Source organism: Pristiophorus japonicus, chromosome 10 (genome assembly GCF_044704955.1).
Source record: "Pristiophorus japonicus isolate sPriJap1 chromosome 10, sPriJap1.hap1, whole genome shotgun sequence".
Lineage (NCBI taxonomy): Eukaryota > Metazoa > Chordata > Chondrichthyes > Pristiophoridae > Pristiophorus > Pristiophorus japonicus.
In genome coordinates, this window is record NC_091986.1 from 38,813,764 (window position 1) to 38,837,947 (window position 24,184).

The following is a 24,184-nucleotide window of genomic DNA, read 5'->3' on the forward strand; positions in this document are numbered from 1 at the left end:
AACACACCAGAAGCAACCAGCACCATGGTTGACCATGAAGCAGAACCCATCATCCACAGCAGCCCAGCAGGACCCAACACACCAGGCAGCCCAGCAAGGCCAGCTGCACAGCAGCCCAGCGAGGGCCCAACAAATGATTTAACAATACCAGCTTTCACACCGAGATGATCAACCAGGGCAAGAAGGGCCCCAGATCGACTCACATTGTAAATAGTTACACTATTGACTTTGGCAGCGGGGGGGGCAGGGGCAGTGTTGTTATATATGTAAACTTGTATTTACTCTGTACAGCCACCAGAGGGCTCATCCCCTGGTATCCCAAAGGATCCCATAATCCCTTGGGAGCACAGGTATTTAAGCAGGCCTCACATGTTGGAGAGGTACTCTGGAGACCTGCAATAAAAGACTAAGGTCACACTTTACTTTGAGCTCACAGTGTTCAGTCTGACTCTTTCTCCATACATATCATTCCCCTCTTGGGACTCGACCCACGCCAGGTACTTGAACACAAAATCTAGGCTGACACACCCAGTGGAGTGCTGAGGGAGTGCTGCACTGTCGCTGCTGTTAAACTGAGAATCCATCTGCCCTCTCAGGTGGGCGTAAAAGAGCCCACGGCACTGATTCGAAGAATAGCAGGTGAGTTATCCCTGGTGTCCTATAAAATATTTATCCCTCAACCAACTTCAATAAAACAGATACACTGGTCATTATATCATTGCTGTTTGTGGGAGCTTGCTGTGCGCAAATTGGCTGCTGCTTTGCCTACATTGAATAAAAGTAACTACACTCCAAAAGTACTTTATTGGCTGTAAAGCGCTTTGGACTGTCCTGGGGTCGTGAACGACGCTATAGAAATGCAAGTTCTTTTTTCTCTTTTTGTCATCAAATGCACAAAGGAAATTTTTATTTTATTATATAAAAAATTATTATAAAACACAATACCAAAAAGTAATGTAAGCAGAATCCATAATAGCTTCCAATAGGGAAGTGGAGAAATATTTTAAAAAGACCACCTATTTCCACATCGATGACATCGCCTCTTTCTGTGCTGTAAGTTCTACGTTAAAAATATCTTTTTATTTTCAGTGTATTTTTTTTAAGGACCAGTTGGAGATAAGCACTGCCAAAACTCAAAAGATATCAAATGCTGAAGGTTTCTTTTCAATGCAGGATATGACTTGGTTGATTCCAGCTGCAATATAACAATACGTTAATTCATTCTGCCAACTTGTCCAGTTTGAATAGTATAAATAGTACATTACTTTCCATTGTACTTTGACAAAAGTGGTATTTGCACAAAATTACTGAACACCAAGCTGTCAATGCGAACCTATTCAATGATCTGGGACAGGGTAACAATCCATATTTTAAGGCAGAACCAACAAATCAGTGCCAGCAATATTCAAACAAAATCATGACGCCATATTAATTTTAAAAAGCATTGTTTTATACACTATAAGAAACCTTTTGGAAAAATATTACTGGTTGTAATTAATTTATAGAGTACTCAACATAATAGGCACAGCCCAATGAACTGTGCAGCCACTTTCTACACATTTTTGCATGTTCCTCTCCTTTCACACAATTCTAATCAGTATGCAGTTCACTGTCTAAAGAATTTTATTCGATGTACACACAAGGAGTAATTCCTGCTATGAATAATTAAGCAACCACTCTCAACATTTTCATAATTCCTCCAGTAATTATTTTCAAAAGTTGCTTCACAGGATCAGTCTGGCTTCAGTGCAAAGGCTTTCGGCCCGTTTACAATTAGCATCAGCTAGTTATGATCAGTCTCCACTTTAGGATTTTATTAAAATGTGCAGTTTATTATTCACTTATTGTTTTTGGAGCATCTTTTTTTTTAATAAATAAGGCATAATATCAGCAATTAATCTATTAATATGAAATGACTGTGCCCACTATTTTAACAAATTGATTGAGCATTCATTCAAATAGCGGTGAAAGGAATTTAATATGAACAACAACAACAACTTGTCTTTATATAGCGCCTTCAACATAGTGAAACATCCCAAGGTACTTCACAGGAGTATTATGCAACAAAAAATTTGACACCGAGCTGCATAAGTAGAAATTAGCGCTGGTGACCAAAAGCTTGGTCAAAGAGGTATGTTTTAAGGAGCATCTTGAAGGAAGAAAGAGAGGTAAGGAGGCAGAGAGGTTTAGGCAGGGAGTTCCAGAGCTTGGGGCCGAGGCAACAGAAGGCACGGCCACTAATGGTTAAGCAATTACAATCAGGGATGCTCAAGAGGCCAGAATTAGAGGAGCGCAGACATCTCAAGGAGTTGTAGGGCTGGGGGAAATTACAGAGATAAGGAGGGGCGAGGCCATGGAGAGATTTGAAAATAAGGATGAGAATTATGAAATCAAGGCATTGCTTAACTGGAAGCCAATGTAGGGCAGCAAGCACAGAGGCGATGGGTGAGCCGGACTTGGTGTGAGTTAGGACACGGGAAGCCGAGTTTTGGATCACCTCTAGTTTAACATAGGGTAGAATGTGGGAGGCCAGCCACGAGTGTGTTGGAATAGTCAAGTCTAGAGGTAATAAAGACATGGATGAGGGATTCAGCAGTGGATGAGTTGAGTCAAGGGCAGAGACAGGCGATGTTACAGAGGTGGAAATAGGTGGTCTTAGTTATGCTGCGGTATTGTGATCGAAAGCTCAGTTCAGGGTCAAACATGACACCAAGGTTGCGAACAGTCTGGTTCAGCCTCAGACAGAAGTTGGGGGGAGAGATGGAGTCACAGTCTAGGGAACGGAGTTTGTGGCGGGGATCGAAAACAATGGCTTCTGCTCATCCAGAACTGGTTGGCGGACAAGCAATCTGACAATTTAGAGACTCTGGAAGGGTCAAGAGAAGTGGCAGTGAGGTAGAGCTGGGTGTCATCAGCCGACATGAACGTGTTAATGCTGTCCGTTACTAAATATCACACTGTGTACACAAAAAAGTCTTGCATTTATATGGCACCTTTCACAACCTTAAGATGTCCCAAAATATTTCACAGCCAGTTTGCGCACAGCAAGGTCACACAAACAGCAATGTGATGATAACCAGAAAATCTGTTTCAATGATGATGGTTGAGGGTTAAATATTTTCCTGATCACTGTGGAGAACTCCTCTGCTCTTCTTTGAATACTGCCATGGGATCTTTTGCATCCACCTGAGAGGGCTCAGTTTAATATCTCATCTGAAGGACAGCACCTCTGACAGTGCAGCATTCCCTCAGTACTAAACTGGCGTGTTAGCCTAGATTTATGTGCTCAAATCTTTGGAGTGGGACTTGAAAGCACAACCTTCTGACTCAGAGACAAGTGTGCTACTCATTGAGCGACAGCTAACACATGAATAAAATGCTCAAGATGCTTCAGAGAAGTGTAATAAAAAGAAACACAGACCCCAAACTAAATAAAACATATATTATGACTAGTGACCAAAATCTTGGTCAAAGAGGTGTGTTCTCAGGAGAGATTTCAAGGAGAGTGAGGGGGAGAGGTTTTGCGAGGGAATTACAAAATATGGGGTCCAGGCAGATGAAGATACGGCATCCAATGGTGGGGTGAAGGGAAGGGACGTGCACAAGAATCCAATGTCAGAGGATTATAGAGTTCTGTGGGCGGGGCAGAATATTGCTGTTCAGCTGAAAGAGATTACGGAGGCTATGAAGGAATTTAAACAGTGAGAATTTTCAATTTGGGACATTGGGAGCCACTGTAAGTTATAAAGGACAAAGGTGATGAGGGAGAGGGATAGGGTATGGGGAGCAGAGTTTAAGATGAGGGAGGAGGATCACAGGTCAGCCAGAAAGCGGGGGGGGGGGGAGCGGGGGGCGAGTGAGTATTATGGTATACAAGAAATTTGTCTGAGACGGCCTTGCCTGTGATTAAGACTATGGGCTTGGAAAGTGTCAGCCTAGATTCTATGCTTAAGTCGTGGAGTGGGATTCTGTCTTAGAGACAACAATGGTACCAACTGAGCCAAACACTGTATTTTCCAGGATGTCGTGGTCTGAATTAGTTTCTTCTGGAAGTTGCATACCATTTCTACACTGATGAAATAATAAAGACACACTTTACTCATGCTTCCTGAATTTTCTACGATTGGCCATTGACAAGGATTTAACAGTTCTTAAAAAGCATATTTTGTTACTAATTTAAACCGAGACCTTCTCAGGTAGAAGTAAAAGATCCCGTGGCACATTTTGAAGAAGAGCAGGGAGGTTATCCCCAGTGCCCTGACCAATATTTATCCCTCAATCAACATAACAAAAGCAGATTATCAGGTCATTATCACATTGCTGTTTGTGGGAACTTGCTGTGTGCCTCGTTTCCTACAGTGACGTGACTTCAAAAGTGCATCATTGGCTGTAGAACACTTTGAGATGTCCAGTGGATATGAAAGGTGCTGTATAAATACAAGTCTTTCTTTCTTTTACTACATTAAAGGTGCTTTATAAATATAAGTTATTGATGTCAGCCCAGAATTTCCTCGAAAGTTTCAGCATAACTACGACATAAGAGCAGATTTGCATTGTCTTTTTCTAAGGAAATTCACAGCAAACTTATTTACGCCTGTTTTACACTGAAATATCGCTACATGCGAATTTACTCTATGGTTGTGCTGCTCCTGATTGAGAACGCAATCTCTTAGTTCATTAGGTTTGATAAGGGCATCAAGACGCATGCGGAAACCCAGAACTTGTGGGGCACTTACGACTGCATACACTGTGCGTACGCGATCACAGGCCCCGGAAAATCCGGGCCATTGGAAATATGCATGATGACAAAACTGCTAATGGCTTCACCTGTTCAGATTTTCCAAGCACCAAACGTGTTCAGTTTGCTTTACTTTTGGACAATTTATAGTGTCTTTCCGAACGCAGTAAAAGAATTACAGACTGCCAGTTATATTAAAAGTGAAGTAATTTTGTGTTTGAATGGATATTACGTGAGGTTTTACAAATTAATTTTAAAGGGCATGAGGTCCTGCGGGATCTGGTAGCATTCCCAATGCACGCACTTAGCTGCGAAACTCTACACTGGCAGAGTGAATTCACAAAATCTATCCTTATGAATACTTAAGCTCACGTGCATTTGGGCATTGAACTGACATTACATGAACTTTTAAGCATTTGTGTATAATCAGTGCACGCTGATATAACATTCAGGGAAATGTAGAATATGCTTGTCAATCACTTGTGGCTTTACACTCAGGGAGTCAAAACCAAGTGACATCTTCAGGTGAAGCAGGATTTCGGGGGTGGGGGAGGGGGGTGGAGAGAGGGGCCGGTGGTGTGTTGATAGTTGAACCAGGCTATGCCGCATAAATTAGTCCCCATTTTAATAGGAACATGGGAACAGTAGTAGTCCATTCAACCCCTGGAGGCTGTTCCACCATTCAATTAGATCATAGCTGATCTGTATCCATCATACTTGTGTCTAACAAAAGTCTATCAATCTCAGTTTTAAAATTTTCAATTGACCCCCCAGCCTCAACAGTTTTTGGGGGAGAGAGTTCCAGATTTCCACTACCCTTTGTGTGAAGAAGTGCTTCCTGACATCACCCCTGTACAGTCTAGCTCAAATTTTAAGATTATGCCGCCTTGCTCGTGACTTCTCCACCAGAGGAAATAAAATGCCATACATACTCTCTTTATTCATATACACAATGGTCAGTTTATATTATTTAACAGTAAATAACAAAAACTATGGAAATTTAGGAAGCAATGAAGTAGAGTTGGTTTTGAGAATATATGTTTCTCTACAGTTCAGGCCAAAGAGCAGCGAGATTGAGGTGTTACAATAGTGTCAATGATTGAATGATATAATTGCAAGGTAGCTCATTTAGAAAGGCAATAGTTTAGTCACAGAAATTCAAAATGTAGAAAGCAGTTTGGAAATGCAAGCAGAGGTAAGATTTTTAATGCAGATTATGAATATATTGTAGATATAAAATCAGAATAGTTCACACTCATGGCTCTGTCCACCTATCCAACTTTAATAGGACAACACGATAGACAGCCTCTCTCTCTATTAACTATACAATTGTCTGTTCCCATGAAGCACATGGTTTGTCCTGAGAAAGTAGATCAGCTAGTCCATTCTTTGCTGTTCTATTATATGTGAATTTGATCACTTCTTTGTTTCCATATTATAGAATTACAGAATAGTGCAGCACTAAACAGAAAATGGTGGAAACACTCAGCAGGTCGGGCAGCAACTGTGGAGAGAGAAACAGAGTTAACGTTCAGCTCGATGACCTTTCGTCAGAACTGGAAAATGTTAGAGATGTAACAGGTTTTAAGCAGGAACAGAGGCTGGGAAAGGGGGGTGGGGAGAAGGGAGGAAAGAACAGGGTAGGTCTGTGATAGGGTGAAAGGCAGGAGAGATTAAATGACAAAAGGGATGATGGCACAAGGCAAAAGGAGTTGGTAACGGGACAGGTAAAGAAACAAAAGATGGCTCTAGAGGCGGTGTAAATGGGAATATCAGAATCTGCTGTCCGAAAAAATGGAGCAGAGATTATGATCTGAAATTGTTGAACTCAATGTTGATTCGGGAAAGCTGTAAAGTACTTAATTGAAAGATGAGCCTTAATCTACGCCTTCCATTATCAACCCTTCAGCAATTAAAAACTGTTTCTCTTTATTTACTCTATCTAAACCCTTCATGATTTTAACCACCTCTATCAAATCTTTTCTTAGTCTTCTCTGCTCCAAGAAGAAAAACCCATCTCCTCTAGTCTATCCACGTAACTGTAATTCCTCATCCCTGAAACCATCCTTTACTACGCATTTGTAGTAATAGCCTTTCTTTAAAAATACTTCAGGAGTTCTATACAATTATTTACAGTAGTTGAGCCGAAGTCTGCTCACCCCATGATGTACAGAAAGGTGATTGGTTAATTTTTTTCCCCCAATCTATAAGAACCTACTTTTTTAATTTTTCCCTCAGTTTTATTTGTTATTTTGTTATGAAACATTTAAATGGGTGCTGACAAGTTCTGTTGGATGAGATTAATATTGTTACAAAAAATAGCTGGGTGGGATGTTGGGTAATTTATCGTGTGCTCATTGTTAACGTCTAGAACTTGTTTTTAGAGGTTGGAGAGGAATGTCCCAGAATTTGTTACCCCCTGAATTGACCTGGGGCTTTTTGACCCTCTGGTTCTCTGCCTCACCCAGGAGATAACATAGCTCCTGGTCATTGGGACGTATAAGGGGTTGTATTGCTTCGTTGCAACATAGCTGAATGGACAGACTCAATGGACTATCTGTTTTATTTCTGTCCGCATGTTATACAATAACTCAATAACTATAACCTTTCTTACAATAATGCCTACCTACCAATAAAACAAAGCAGGTTATGCATCAATGATCAGTCCAAGGGAAGGTCCATGTTGAAATAAAACAATCCATCCTTGAATGTATTATACAAATAATATTGTAACTTTTTATTCAGTCAAGATTAAAGTTGTAATTCATTATTTGGTATTCTGGTATACTTATTAATTTTGAATGCCATCTTTTAGATTCATAGGTATTCATGGCCATTAATGAAGTCATGACGAAATGGGTGAAGCTGGCCGCAACACCGAAGATGACTGTCATTCTGCAGTGGCTGATATCCTCTCTGCTACAAGTGATCAAGGTACTGTACTTAGCCACGATAAGGACATTGTTGACTATGTGCAACTGCTAGCGGACTCAACGGCTGATTATGTGGACAATGATTCCCAAGCCAGTGCAAATGAAGCCATAAACAAACTGAGCCTACAGCTGGCTGGATACTCATCCATTGAGACACCTTGGTAAGCTAACTGTAAAGAGAAGAATTGGCAATAAACAGAGGGCCTTCAAAGTAGTACATCTTCAGAGTAACCAAGTTCTGCGATGAAGGTAGAGTGTGATGCAGTGCATCAGAAGTCCAGGGGAGAGGGATATGAAGGCGGGGGTGGCTGATTAATGGTTGTGTCAATCCTCAAGGGTGCATGTTGAAAGGAAAATGGCCTCAAGACATTTTTGTGTTAGTTGAATTATTTTATCAAGTATTGTTCAAAAGTATTCCTCTGAGCTAGCGCAAATGGTTTAACAAGTCGGGTGCACTTCAAAAAACCCTTGAGAGTTGTTGGACTGCTTTCTTCTTCTCTTTTGTAATGTTGCTTTAAAGGTCACACACACTCAGTTGTAGTAACGCAGGATCAGGTCTTTATTAAAACCTCATACTATCCACAACCAGTATGAGTGCACAAGTCTTTCCATACGACACAAAACCAGTATGAGAGCTGCTGAGACACAAACTGTCCGATTCCAGTTCAACAGTGTTTCCTTACATCTCTTATAATCATTTTTCCTTTGATCACTACATTCCATGCATACTATTGATACATCATGGTACATCGAAGGTACATACAAATGCCAACAGAATGACAGCATAAACTATACAACCAGGCACTCAACTTTCCTAACTGCTGCAATAAAACTCTTGTCAACCATTTTATTACTATAATACACAGGTGTTCAAATTGACACCATCGGATATGGCTGAATGACTTTCACACCTCCTACTATTATCTTTCCCCTGAAGACAACTTTTCCACAAAATCCTCTTAGCCAATTTACAACCCATGCTCAGCCAAAAATTGTTTGAACTTTTAACAGCAAGTGCTGATCTCACAGACTGCACAGAGCGAATAGCGAGGTACCCAAGTCGGGGAACCCTTGTTCGCATAAGAGGAACTACAGGTCTGGAAACACTAAGCAGATGCCTGACCAAACAAGCCCTTATAAGAACCTGGATGATAGAAAAGCTGGGGGAATGCGATTCGCAATGCAAAAGGCTTTAATGAACTGGCGCACCGGGAGGAAGTCGTTTCTATGCTGCATTGTTGGTTATTGGTAAAGCAACTGGTGTGGAGAGTATTCATACTACAGTCCAAAAAGCTACTGGGACAGGAGGAAGGGGAGAGAATAGCCGTGGATTTGTGTTAGAAATGCATGCCTCATTGTGGAGGGGGCCCATCTGAGGCTGGTGAATAGCATTGCCTTCAAAGTAATCGTATCCTTAGTGGTCCATGGAGCAGTTGTGATTTCTGTTATGTATGTAAACTTTACTAGTATGTAAGACTTGCCACCAGGGGTATACCTTTTGGAAACCCAAGGGTCACCTGCACACCCTGGGCAAGCAGGTATAAAAAGCAGTCTTTAATGTAACTCCTAACTCTGGAATTACATTAAAGAGACCAAGGTCACAGCAGTTTGAGCTTACAGTATACAGTCTTGTGGAGTTATTCTGAACATAACAATTGGCGACAAGTAACAGATCACAAACTTTCACACGGTTATAGCTGCCGTTGGTATTCTTGAGAGATTTGTTGAGGGTGATGATTGGGAAGCCTTCGTTGAGCGTCTTGACCAGTACTTCATGGCCAAAGAGCTGGATACGGAAGATACCATGGTCAAGCGCAGAGCGATTCTCCTCACCGCTTGTGGGTCCACGATATATGGCCTCGTCTAAAATCTGCTAGCACCGATGAAACCAACGGACAAGACATATGAAGAGTTGTGCACGCTGGTTCAGGAACACCTCAAGCCGAAGGAGAGTGTCTTAATGGCCAGGTATCGTTTTTACATGCACCATCGCTCCGAGGGCCAGAATGTGGCGAGCAATATCGCCGACCTAAGACGCCCTGCGGGACCGTGCGAATTTGTTGGATTTTTGTGGGAAATGCTGCGGGACTTTTTCATGCTTGGAATTGGCCACGAGGTCATTCTTTGCAAGCCGCTGTCTGCTAGATCCCCAGATCTGATCAAGGCCATCACGATAGCCCAGGCTTTATGTCCACGAACGATAACACTAAACAGATATCTTTGCAGCATTGAAGCTCACCGGCAAGTACTGTGCATAAAATAATGCCTTCAGCAGGCAGAACTGTACATGGCAGGGCCTACACGCCTGCAGAGGCCAGACCTGGGATGACTCAGAGTCCGCCGTGGGGCGTGAATGCCAATCCATTAACACCATGTTGGTGCTGCGAGGGTAATCATAGAGCCCATCAATGTTGATTCAAGCACTACATGTGCAAGGGCTGTGGAACAATCGGGTACCTCTAACGAATGTGCAAACATACTGTGACTCACCACATGGCAGAGTCGGCAGAAGATAGCCAATCCGGCGCAGATCATGCTGAATGAGTAAGAGAGGCAACTCAACCCAAGGTTGAAGAGGAAGTGTATGGGGCACACACCTTCACCACCAAAAGCCCTCCGATAATGTTGAAAGTCAAATTAAATGGCATTCCAGTTTCCATGGAATTGGACACGGGGGCGAGTCAGTCAATTATGAGCCAGAAGGCATTTGAGAAACTGTGGGGCAACAAGGCACAAAGGCCAAAATTAAACCCGATTCACACAAAGCTGCACACTTACACCAAAGAGCTCATACCAGTCAGTGGCAGTGCGGCAGTGAAGGTATCGTAGGATGGAACTGTGCAAGATTTATTACTATGGATTCTACCAGGCGATGGTCCAACGCTATTCGGCAGAAGCTGGCTAGGAAAGATCCGATGGAACCGGGATGACATCAAAGCACTGTCTTCAGTGCATGACTCCTTGTGCGCACAAGTGCTAAACAAATTCACGTCCAGGCATTGTAAACTTCACAGGCGCCAAAGTGCAGGTCCATCTCGTCCCTGATGTACGGCCCGTTCATCACAAGGCCCGAGCGGTTCCATATATGATGCGAGGGAAAGTCGAGATCGAGCTGGACAGACTTCAAGGAGAGGGAATCATATCACCAGTCGAGTTCAATGAGTGGGCCCGTCCAATTGTTCCGGTGTTAAAAAGCGGTCAGAATCTGCGGGGACTACAAGGTAACAATCAACCGAGTCTCGTTACAGGACCAGTACCCCTACCCAAAGCGGATGAACTGTTCGTAATGCTAGCAGGGGGGAAGTCGTTCACCAAGCTGGATCTAACCTCTGCTTATATGACACAGGAGCTGGCTGAACCTTTGAAAAAATTGACGTGCATCAACACGTACAGAGGACTGTTCATATACCACAGATGCCCTTTTGGGATTCGCTCGGCTGCGGCCATCTTCCAGAGGAACATGGAGAGTCTGCTGAAATCGGTTTCACGCACCGTGGTGTTTCAAGACGAAGTCCTGATCACTGGCCGCAACACCACCGAACACTTGCACAACCTGGAAGAGCTTCTAAAGCAACTGGACAGAGTGGGACACAGGCTGAAAAACTCCAAGTGTGTTTTCCTGGCACCAGAGTTTGAATTTTTGGGGCGAAAGATTGCGGCAGACGGCATTAGACTCATGGACTACAAGTCGGAGGCCATCAAGAATGCACCCAGACCACAGAATGTGACGGAGTTGCGTTCGTTCCTGGGACTCCTCAACTATTTTGGTAACTTTCTACCGGGGTTGAGCACTTTGCTGGAACCTTTGCATTTATTGCTATGCAAGGGTGATGACTGGGTTTGGGGTAAATCTCAAGAGACAGCCTTTAATAAGGCCAGAAATCTGCTATGTTCTAACAAGTTAATTGTATTGTATGACCCACGTAAACGTTTAGTACTAGCTTGTGAAGCAACTTCGTACGGGGTCGGTTGTGTGTTACAGCAAGCCAATGGGCCCAAGTTTCCACACGTGCCTAGAATGGCGCAGTCCCGACCTGGACGCCTGTTTTTCGCACCACAAAGTGCGCCGAAAAAAATCCTCCATATTCTCCACCTCCCTGCAGGCCCTCTGGCCCTCTGGCCCTCGGCGCAGCGCAGCACGGGCTGTCGGGGGGGGGTGGAGCCAGGTCCCTGCGCTGAAAACAGTGCCGGGACCTCTGCACATGCGCGCTACAGTGGGCATGCAAGTGCAGTAGCTCCAGGCGCCGAACTGTGTGGGAGGGGCCCGAAGCACGCAGCCCCGAGCCCTGGCCGAATGGCCTCACTGGGGCTGCGTGAATAAGGCTCCTCCCGCGGCCAGCTCCTGCTTCCCCCCGCTGAACAGACCCGACACCTGCTCCCCCCCCCCCGCCCCCCGCTGCCTCCGGACCAGACCCGACACCCGCTCCCCCTCCCCCCCCCCGACTGGACCCGACCCGACCCGCGCTCCTGTTCCCTCTCCCCGCCTCCCCGACTGGACCCGACCCGCGCTCCTGTTCCCGCTCCCCGCCCCCCCCCGATTGGACCCGACCCGACCCGCGCTCCCGCCCCCCGACCCGACCTGACCCGACCCCCCCCCCCCCACTGGACCCGACCCGACCCGACTCCCGCTCCCGGACTGGATCCGACCTGACCTCCCCCCCTCCCTCCCTCTCCCTCTTCCTCCCTCTTCCTCTCCCTCTCCCTCCCTCTCCTTCTCTCTACCTCCCTCCCTCCATCTCCCGACCCGACCCGACCCGACGCCACCTACCTGTAAATCTGGTGCTGGGGACGGGCCCTGCCCGAAGTCTCGAGCCGGCCCGTTCAGCCTTCGGTCCCGAAAGGCCTGCCTGAAGCACTTTCACACAGGTAGGAAGATGGTTTATTTAATCTTTTCTTTGCTCATAAATGTTTAATCAGGTTGGATTTATTTGTACAATATTTGTATAAGTATAAATAAGGATTTATTATAGAATTTAATGACTTCCCTCCCCCCCCACCTCGTTCTGGACGCCTAATTTGTAACCGGCGCCTGATTTTTTAATGTGTAGAACAGGTTTTTTCAGTTCTACAAAAATCTTCACTTGCTCCATTCTACTTTAGTTTGGATTATGTTTTCACTGTGGAAACTTTCAAATCAGGCGTCAGTGGCCGGACACGCCCCCTTTTGAAGAAAAAATTCTGTTCCAAAGTAGAACTGTTCTGCCTGACTAGAACTGCAGAAAAAAAAATGTGGAGAATTGCGATTTCTAAGATAGTCCGTTCTCCACCAGTTGCTCCTAAAAATCAGGCGCAAATCATGTGGAAACTTGGGCCCATTGTGTCAGGCAAATTGCAACCGGTTGCATATGTGTCCAGAAGTTTATCTGAGGCTGAAAGAGCCTACAGTATGGTTGAGAAAGAAGCATTAGCATGCGTATATGGGGTTAAGAAAATGGTCCAATACCTATTTGGACTCCGGTTGGAGCTCGAAACCGACCACAAACCGTTCATTTCGCTGTTCGCAGAAAGCAAAGATATTAACAACAATGCTTCGTCCCGCATCCAAAGATGGGCACTAACGTTATCTGCGTATGACTGTAATCTGCCACAGACCAGGCACTAAGAACTGTGTTGATGCCCTCAGTCGGCTACCATTGCCCACCACCGGGGTGGAAATGGCACAACCCGTAGATTTGCTTCTTGTAATGGATGTTTTTGAGAGCGAGGGGTCACCCATCATGGCTCGCCAGATCAGGATCTGGACTAGGCAGGACCCTGTGCTATTACTAGTAAAAAGCTGCATCCTTAATGGGAGCTGGTTGGCTGTTCCTGGGGAAATGCAAGACCAAATTAAGCCGTTTTACCGACGCAAGGATGAAATGTCCATTCCTTCAGATTGTCTCCTATGGGGGAATTGTGTGGTTTTGACAAAAAAAGGCAGGGAAACATTTATACGCGACCTACACTGTACCTATCCAAGCACAGTCATGATGAAGACTATCGCCAGGTCGCACGTTTGGTGGCCCGGCATTGACTTGGAGTTGGGGTCATGCGTACAACAATACAACACTTGCTCACAGTTGAGCAATGCACCAAGGGAGGCCCCACTGACTCTGTGGTCTCGGGTCCACGTAGATTTCGCTGGCCCCTTTCTAGGAACGATGTTCCTTGTAGCAGTGGACACTGACTCTAAATGGATTGAATGTATTATAATATCATCATGTACGTCCACTGCCACCATTGAAAGCCTCCGGGCCATGTTCGCCACCCATGGTTTCCCCGACATCCTTGCTAGTGACAGTGGACCATGTTTCACCAGCTTGGAATTCAACGAGTTCATGACCAGCAATGGCATCAAGCATGTCAGGTCTGATTCGTTTAAGCCCGCATCCAATGGTCAAGCCTAATGGGCAGTCCAAACTATCAAGTAGAGCTTGAAACGCGTGATGGACGGTTCCCTGCAGACCCGGTTATCTCGGGTTCTTCTCAGCTACCGGACGTGACCCCACTCGCTTACTGGTGTTCCCCCTGCAGAATTGTTAATGAAGCGAGTACTCAAAACCAGGCTCTCCTTAGTCCACCCGGATCTCAATGATCATATAGAAACCTGGCGTCACCGGCATAACATGTACCACGATTGCATGGCTGTATTGCGTGACTTTGAGGTAATGATCCTGTGTTTGTTCTTAATTACAGTCATGGTTCCAAATGGGTTGCTGGCACTGTTTTAGCCAAGGAGGGGAATAGAGTGTTTGTTGTCAAACTTTTGAATGGACAAACATGCAGAAAGCATTTGGATCAGACCAAACAGCGATTCACTGACAACCAAGAACAGTTTGAAGAGGACATTACCATCATTGATCCACCAACACATACCCAACCAGCAATTGACCTCGCTGTCAACCATGAGGATGAACCCACCATGTCCGACAGTCCGATCAGACCAGCCGCGCTGCAGTGCAGCAATGATCCAACCAACTCACCCTTGCCAGGACTTCAACTCAGGCGATCAACCCGGGAACGTAGATCCCCGGATCGCCTCAACTTGTAAATAACTTGTATCTAAGACTTTGGGGAGGGGGGGCGGGGGGAGTGATGTTATGTATGTAAACTTTACTAGTGTGCAAGACTTGCCACCAGGGGACACGCCTGTTGGAGGCTCAAGGTTAAGCAGGTATAAAAGGTAGTCTACCATGCTGCTTCCTTACACTGGAGTTACATTAAAGAGACCAAGGTCACAACAGTTTGAGCTTACAGTATACAGTCTTGTGGAGTTATTCTGAACATAACAGTTTCCATCCTCAAAGAAGACCCAAGTTAGCTTGAAAACTACTGAGGAATCTTGCTGAAATATACAAGCCCAGAATTTGTGGTCGGAGGCTTCCCGCGGGCAGATGCCTCCAAACGCAAAAATTTCTATGAATCTACCTGCTGGTCCCAGAGGTTCGGAGATTTGCAGTCCTGGGCCTCTACGCGAAGGCTTTTTCCAGGAGTGTATAGGCTTCATACGCATCACTGGGATCATGTGGGCCGGCCCAACCTATCAGAGTAGGGGGATCCCCTTTCATATTTGTCTGAGATCTGTACATATGGAACCACCATAAGTATGAATGGGAATATCCCCAAAAACACACAAACACTGAAAATAATTAAACAAAAATATCACATATTTCAAATTAATAAAAATGGAATTGAATTAATTGATTACTTAAAACAAAAATGTAATTTTGTGAAAAATGAATGTACTTTTTTAAAAGGGTCTAAAAATAAACTTATCTTATCTTATAGAATTGTAATGTTTAAATTATTGAAAACAATGTATTATTCTGTGCTTTAAAAATCTTACGCTGATAAAAGTAGCCCAACTCTCCGCCCGCGGAGGCCCTTTAGTTTGGAGGCGAGCGGTCTGTCAACAGTACAAGTTCCAGGTTTAGGCACATGCGCTTCGCATACCTAAACCCAGAACTTGTGGGGACCCCTTGGGCACGTGCACACCTTGTACACGCCAATAGGGAGCTACAATTCAGGCCCACAGTTTCTTGGTTCATAAGTGATTTGCTGCACGGACACTCAGAATATGTGCACAGTAGACAGCACTCACTAACGAGCAATTTGACTTCTTCGAGTTCGATTGGGGAAAGGGGGGCAATTATGAAGAGAATGAAGTTCACTGCTCGTTTGACATGTGAATACAGCCAATGGCCCCAAGCAATTTTGGAAAATGTACCATCTGGTATCCTTTTGCTGGTATGGAGCAATCTGTCCTAAGGAGAGAAAATGCCCACTCATTTTTCTATAGAGAATTGCTGATGGATGCCTATGTGCACAGATAAAAACATAAGAACATAAGAAATCAGTGCAGCATTAGGCCATATGGCCCCTCGAGCCTGCTCCGCCATTTAATACGATCATGGCTGATCCGATCATGGACTCAGGTCCACTTCCTTGCCCGCTCCCCATAACCCCTTATTCCCTTATCAGTTAAGAAACTGTCTATCTCTGTCTTAAAAGTATTCGATGTCCCAGCTTCCACAGCCCTCTGAGGCAGCGAATTCTACAAATTTACATCCCTCTGAGAGAAGAAATTCCTCCTCATTTCAGTTTTAAATGGACGGCCCCTTATTCTAAGATTATGCCTCCTAGATCTAGTCTCCTCTATCAGTGGAAACATCCTCTCTGTATCCACCTTGTCAAGCCCCCTCATAATCTTGTACATTTCGATAAGATCACCTCTCATTCTTCTGAATTCCAATGAGTAGAAGCCCAACCTGTTCAACCTTTCCTCACAAGTCAACCCCCTCATCTCCGGAATCAATCTAGTGAACCTTCTCTGAACTGCCTCCAGAGCAAGTATATCCTATGTACTCTATGAACTCTTCCCTGACCAATTTGATTTGTCCAATCAATATGGAGGTTAAAATCACCCATGATTATTGCTGTTCCCTTTTTACAAGCTGCCACTATTGTTTGGTTTATACTCCGACCAACAGAGTTGCTACTGTTAGGGGGCCTATAGACTACGTCCTCTAATGACTTTTTCCCCTTAATGTTCCTTATCTTCACTCAAACTGTTTCCACATCTTGATCATTTGAGCCAATATCATTTATCACTATTGCAGTGATTCCATCCTTTATCAAAAATGCTACCCCACTCCTTTTCCTTTCTGTCTGTCCTTCCGAATTGTCAAGTACCCCTGAATGTTTAGTTCCCAGTCTTGGTCACCTTGCAACCAAGACTCTGTTATAGGTATCAGATCATACCCATTTGTAACTATTTGTGCTGACAGCTCATCCGTAAGACACCAACCTGACCCCACCACACTGCACTCCCCCCCATTCATCAAGATCCACGGCGCATCCCTGGACAACGTGGACCACTTTCCATACCTCGGGAGCCTATTATCAGCAAGGGCGACGAGGTTCAACACTGCCTCCAGTGCGCCAGTGCAGCCTTCGACCACCTGAGGAAGAGAGTGCTCGAAGATCAAGCCATCAAATCTGGAACCAAACTTATGTTCTACAGGGCTGTAGTGATACCCGCCCTCCTGTATGGCTCAGAGATGTGGACCATATACAGTAGACACCTCAAATCGCTGGAGAAATACCACCAACGATATCTTCGCAAGATCCTGCAAATCCCCTGGGCAGACATACGCACCATCGTTAGTGTCCTCGATCAGGTCAACATCCCCAGCATTGAAGCACTGACCACACTCGACCAGCTCCGTTGGGCTGGCCACATTGTTTGCATGCCTGACACAAGACTCCCAAAGCAAGCGCTCTACTCGGAACTCCTACATGGCAAACGAGCCCCAGGTGGACAGAGGAAACATTTCAAGGACACCCTCAAATCCTCCTTGATAAAATGCTACATCCCCACCAACACCTGGGAGTCCCTGGCCCAAGACTGCCCTAAGTGGAGGAAGAGCATCCGGGAGGGCGCTGAGCAACTCGAGTCTCGTCGCCGAGAGCATGCAGAAAGCAAGCGCAGGCAGGAGCGCGCGGCAAACCAGATTTCCCACCCACCCTTTCCTTCAACGACTGTCAGTGCCACCTGTGACAGAGACTGTAATTCCCATATTGGACTGTTCAGTCACCTAAGAACTTATTTTTAGTGTGGAAGCAAGTCTTCCTCGATTTCGAGGGACTGCTTATGATGATAATTTGTTACAAATGCTGTGTGCTTTAGGATAAAGAGCTTTTAAATGTGTTTTCTTACCATTTTCTCCTGCTATGGCCCCAGTTTCTGATACACTCTTAAGTTTATAGATTCTGTTCCTTCCTGTCACACTCTGGTTTTTGTTTCCCCCGCTGCTACCCTGCTCTATTGCCTTCACCTTGTTCTTTGAACTTTTAGGTTTCTGAAATGCACTGAATATGCTGGAAAATATTATGTGGGTGCACCAGGTGCTTTAAGTCCAGGTTTATGAGAAGCCAAGCGGTCTCACATTGCCAGATAATCAGGATTTAATCACACCGGGTCTCTGTGGACAAGTATGATTAGTTTGTAATGAATTATCCAAGGAACAAAAAATAGAGTTAGCAACGTTGCCTTATCTGGCAAAATGTTCTACATGGCTATTATGGTCCAAGATGTTAATTATATTCAAGTGATGGAGATTAATTGAGTACTCTCTTGTATGTATATAGATATAGATATATAGGAGTAGGCTGGAGAAGGGTTGCAAGCTGATCTTAGGGTGCACAGCATATAATGTGTGTCTCTGTGTATAAAGGCTTGTAAGCAACTAGGTGGGAAGATTGGAGGACCTCCTTTTTGGATTGCTCCTGGACTTAACCAAGGTAGCTATCAACAGGTCCAGGCAGCGGACAATTGAGCGGGTCATTCGGCCTGGCTGCCTACCTATTATCCGTGATTATGTTCGCGTCCGGGTGTTCCTGGAGATGGAGCATGCGGTGTCCACCGGTACGCTTGAGGCCTACTGTGACCGGTGGGCACTAGAGGGACTGGACTGCTTCTTCACCGCCCCCCGCCCCACTGCACCCGCACCGAAACAAAATTGTGATTTGATTTGCTATGTTTCATTTAAATTTGGTTTAATATGCGGTTTATTGGTTGTGCTCCATTAAAAGCAGGCACTTGCTCACTGTCTTGTTGGTGATGGCAATAGCCATCAATCACCGAATTTCAACATAAAACGTGTTAGCGACTAAAGACTAGGCTCTAGTCTTCTATCCCATGGTAGCATTCTAACATGTAAAGGTCGGATAGCCAACTGAAGGATAGAGGATTAGAGCCTTGTCTTTAGCTGCTTGCAAGCCTTTATTTACTGTAGTCACACACACTTACTTGTAACCCTTCCCCAGCCTATTCCTATATATATAATAATATATATAAATTATAAGTGAGAACCCACCACCTGATTACAATGAACACACAATTGCTATGCACCACTTGAATGCAATTAACACAAGAGTCTTGCTAAATTGTCAATAAGTGGAAGAAGTAAATGAAAGATATATAAATCAGACTAAAATTCCAGCTGGGGTTAAAATACACAAGGCAAATGGCAACATCGCAGCATTGAAAACCACACAAGTTTATCGAGGTGGAGTAACTCAACTATGGCGATTCTTATAAATTCTGATTGAGAAAAGTGCTTACATTATCTGGAGTGCACAAGTGATAATTATTTGTCAAGATGTACATTGTAGCTTGTGAAAAAATCTTGATTTGAATGACTTCATCTGAATCACAATATGAAAGCTATTGAGCCATAGATGGTAGATGAGTTAGGCATATCAGTCATTTATACACACCTGCATTCAGACACCCAAAACCCCAAATATACTTCGGGACCACAACTTCACTTTACAACAAATGAAAGGTGCTGGGGGTGGGGAACGACATTTTTTTTGTTTCACACTCTGTTAATGAAAATATGGAAGCTCACACTAGCAGGTCCAATAGCAGCACAAGATATATACACAAATATTATGAATCAGTACACTTCAACATGGCTGACTCCTATGAAATTTCCTGTGGTGCCGGAAAGGTGCGTGTGACACAAACACTGAAATTAGTGTTTACTTTCATAGAATTACATAGTATATAATCACAGAAACAGGCCATTTTATAGCAGAGTCTATTTAAACAGATCACTACAGTAAATAGTCTACAGTGTCTATTTCAAAAAGAGCCTTACAAACTACAGCAAACAGAACTCATGGACAAAACCACAGCAATGTCTCCTGATAACAGCAGGGAGATTTCTTCAACAAAATGCAATGACTGGAGGATACTTACGTAATTTACAGGGCTAATAAAATTCCTCTGTATTATACACTGCCCTGAGTGTTGTGCTGATACTCATATTCGTTGCTGACTGGCATCAATTGTAATCTAGTACTAAATGCTTTTCAAAGAAGTTCCATGATGTGCAATAGTGCATATGTTTTATATGGTTCGTATTTAAAAAGTTCTTAACAAACACAAATGAAATTATTTTATTGCGATTGTTTTCACTAAGGTTCATTGATGAGCCTGATTTTTTTTACCAATTACATAGGAACAGGAGAATATAAATAACATATTTGGCTTCATATTTGATTTTACCTTTCTTATCTCTAGACTTGACTAGAATGATCTAGCATCACAGGAAACGAGTTGGCCTTTCACTCAAATAATATGAGATGAGAATCAAATTTGATTTCAATTGAATAAATTCCAACATCCTTACTTTGTCCTGATCCAGTTTCACAATTAAAGTCAGTTCTCATCTCCTTAGTCGGCACAGTTAATCAGGCTGTGTCAGTTTTAATGATTCATGTCTCCAGTACATCACGATTAGACCCAAGTCCTTGGTGTGAGATTAAATGAATCTATGATTGTGCAACATGCATGTCTCAATTTAGCAGTGACATCCAGTATATGTTTTCTTGTGTGCACACTAGGTCCGTGCAGCAAAGCAGGTCTCCAGTAGTGCTGGTTAACCCATGCCACTGGGTAAAGACCGAGCTCTGTCAAGCCTGTGTGGTGACTGATGTGCAACGGCCACCACATGTTAAAAAAATCCACGCACAGGCATCTTCCACCCCTTCAATTGGATTTCAGGACTGGAATATCGGTCCTTCATTGAAATATCTGTGAGCTCATCCCTTTTAATGTGGAAGCAAGTCGTCCTTGTTCGAGGGACCACCTATGATGATGAAGATGTTTTCCAGGCGGCCCATGTAATTACTGGAACACTTGGGGCTGGATCGTCAGGTTTCGGTGTTTTTGGGCGAAAACTTAAACGATATGTGAAAATTACCGTTTTTGCTACGTTACCGATTTAAGGCCTAATTTTCGGCACTTGGTGTATGCACATCGCAAAGGGAGGCGTTGTACAATTATTCAGGGTGCAAAAACGCAATCGTTGCCTATATAGTGTGAGACCGAGAGGCGTTGAAAGGGGGAAAAAAAAATCAAAAAAACATTCAAAAAACATTACCGAGACCCTTACCTAACAAATCGCTGCAAAAAAATTAAAAAATAAAAACTTTAACTTACCTTTTTTTCAGGTTTTGCAACATAACGCTGCTGGCAGGACTGCACCGCTAGGTTTTACCTGGCGGTCTTCGGGGTGCCGCGTGTGGATCGGGCGAGTGCCGAAACTTGGATGGTGATGCAATCCGAGTCGTTACACCGCGGCGCAGCTCTCCCAGCGGTGCTTCCGAGCGCTGCCACAAACAAGGAACCGAGGATCACGACCTGGCTTAGTGACTGGGTTTTCGCCGCGGAGGGGAGGCTAGACAAGCATATGAGGGAGAATGGAATCGAGGATTATGCTGATAGATTTAGATGAGGAAAGATGGGAGGAGGCTCAAGTGGAGCATAAATGCTTGCATTGACTGGTTGGACGAATGGCCTTTTTCTATACTCGACATCCTATGTAATCCTATGTAATCTCAACAAAATTAAAAAACCTTGTTGATTTATATATAAAATTTTGTGTTTTGAATTTAATTCCTCTTCATTGAATTTTTCTGTACAGAATCATTTTAACAATTATGAATTATAATGATTTCACTGCATCTAAATGAATCAGGAAAAGTCTTTTGTTTATTTGGTGACATCTCAATATTGTCGAATGAATTGACGATCGAAAGGAAAGTAAGTTTGTGTGTGGAGTGGGTAGAGTAGAAAAGAACTTGCATTTTATATAGCGCCTTTAAACCACAGGACCCCCCAAAGCGCTTTGCAGCCAATGAAGTAATTTTGAAGATTAGTCACTGTTGTAATGTAGAAAACATGGCAGCTAATTTGTGCACAGCAAGCTCCCGCAAACAGCAATGTGAAAATGACCAACATCATTATATTAGTGATGTTGATTAAGGGATAACTATTGGCCAGGATCCGGGAATCAGTCCCCTGTGCTTATTCGAAAAAGTACCATGGGATCTTTTACATCCATTGAGAGGGCAATGGGATTGCACCATACAACTTCCTGATTCTTTTTCTGTTTCTGTTTCATTTTTTTCTCCCACTCCAGGGACTAGGAATACATAAATTGAGGCTGACACTCCAGTGCAGTGCTGAGAGGGTGCTGCACTGTCGGAGATGCTGTCTTTCAGATGAGACATTAAACCGAGGCCCTGTCTGCCCTCTCAGGTGGACATAAAACATAGAAACATAGAAAATAGGTGCAGGAGCAGGCCTTTCAGCCCTTTAAGCCTGCATCACCATTCAATATGATCAGTACCCCATTCCTGCTTTCTCTCCATACCCCTTAATCCCTTTAGCTGTAAGGACCACATCTAAATCCCTTTTGAATATATCTAACGAAATGACCTCAACAACTTTCTGTGGTGGAGAATTCTCTGAGTGAAGAAATTTCTCCTCATCTCAGTCCTAAATGGATTACCCTTATTCTTAGACTGTGATCCCTGGTTCTGGACTTCCCTGACATCGGGAACATTCTTCCTGCATCTAACCTGTACAATCCCGTCAGAATTGTATATGTTTCTATGAGATCCTCTGGCATTCTACTAAATTCCAGTGAATATAAGCCTAGTCGATCCAGTCCTGCCATTCCGGGAATCAGTCTGGTGAACCTTCGCTGCACTCTCTCAATAGCAAGAATGTCCTTCCTCAGATTAGGAGACCAAAACTGTACACAATATTCAAGGTGTGGCCTCACCAAGGCCCTGTACAACTGCAGTAAGACCTCCCTGCTCCTTTACGCAAATCCTCTCGCTATGAAGGCCAACATTCCATTTGCCTTCTTCACTGCCTGCAGTACCTGCATGCCAACTTTCAATGACTGATGTACCATGACACCAGGTCTCGTTGCACCTCCCCTTTTCCTAATCTGTCACCATTAAGATAATAGTCTGTCTTCCTGTTTTTGCCACCAAAATGGAAAACCTCACATTTGTCTACATTATACTGCATCTGCCATGCATTTGCCCACTCACCTAATCTGTCCAAGTCATCCTGCAGCCTCATAGCATCCTCCTCACAGCTCACACTGCCACCCAGCTTAGTGTCATCTGCAAACTTGGAGCTATTACATTCAGTTCCTTCATCTAAATCATTAAAGTATATTGTAAATAGCTGGGGTCCCAGCACTGAACCTTGCGGTACCCCACTAGTCACTGTCTGCCATTCTGAAAAGGACCCATTTATTCCTACTCTTTGCTTCCTGTCTGCCAACCAGTTCTCTATGCACGTCAATACATTACCCCCAATAACATGTGCTTTAATTTTGGACACTAATCTCTTGTGTGGGACCTTGTCAAAAGCCTTTTGAAAGTCTAAATACACCACATTCATTAGTTCTCCCTTGTCCACTCTACTAGTTACATCCTCAAAAAATTCTAGTAGATTTGTCAAGCATGATTTCCCTTTCATAAATCCATGCTGACTTGGACCAATCCTGTCACTGCTTTCCAAATGTGCTGCTATTACATCTTTAATAATTGATTCCAACATTTTCCCCACTACCGATGTCAGGCTAACTAGTCTATAATTCCCTGTTTTCTCTCTCCCTCCTTTTTTAAAAAGTGGTGTTCCATTAGCTACCCTCCAATCCATAGGAACTGATCCAGAGTCTATAGAATGTTGGAAAATGACCACCAATGCATCCACTATTTCTATTGCCACTTCCTTACATACTCTGGAATACAGACTATCAGGCCTGGGGATTTATCGACCTTCAATCCCATCAATTTCCCGAACACAATTTCCTGACTAATAAGGATTTCCTTCAGTTCCTCCTTCTCGCTAGACCCTCGGTCCCCTATTATTTCCGGAAGGTTATTTGTGTCTTCCTTAGTGAAGACAGTACCAAAGTATTTTTTCAATTTGTCTGCCATTTCTTTGTTCTCCATTATAAACTCACCTGATTCTGACTGTAAGGGAGCTACATTTGTCTTCACTAATCTTTTTCTCATCACATATCTATAGAAGCTTTTGCAGTCAGTTTTTATGTTCCCTGCAAGCTTACTCTCATACTCTATTTTCCTCCTCCTAATTAAACCCATTGTCCTCCTCTGTTGAATTCTAACTTTCTCCCAATCCTCCGGTTTG

The 24,184-nt window shown here is 43.9% G+C and overlaps 1 long non-coding RNA gene across 1 annotated transcript in view; it reads left to right on the forward strand.

Moving 5' to 3' along the window:
• LOC139274712 (uncharacterized) overlaps positions 1-14,741 on the forward strand; it is a 54,247-nt gene extending 39,506 nt beyond the window's left edge. The window contains exons 2-3 of the long non-coding RNA XR_011595576.1: positions 7,554-7,672; positions 14,347-14,741. This is a non-coding gene — a long non-coding RNA (uncharacterized lncRNA). The remainder of the gene's footprint in view (positions 1-7,553; positions 7,673-14,346) is intronic.
• Positions 14,742-24,184: the final 9,443 nt, after the last annotated feature.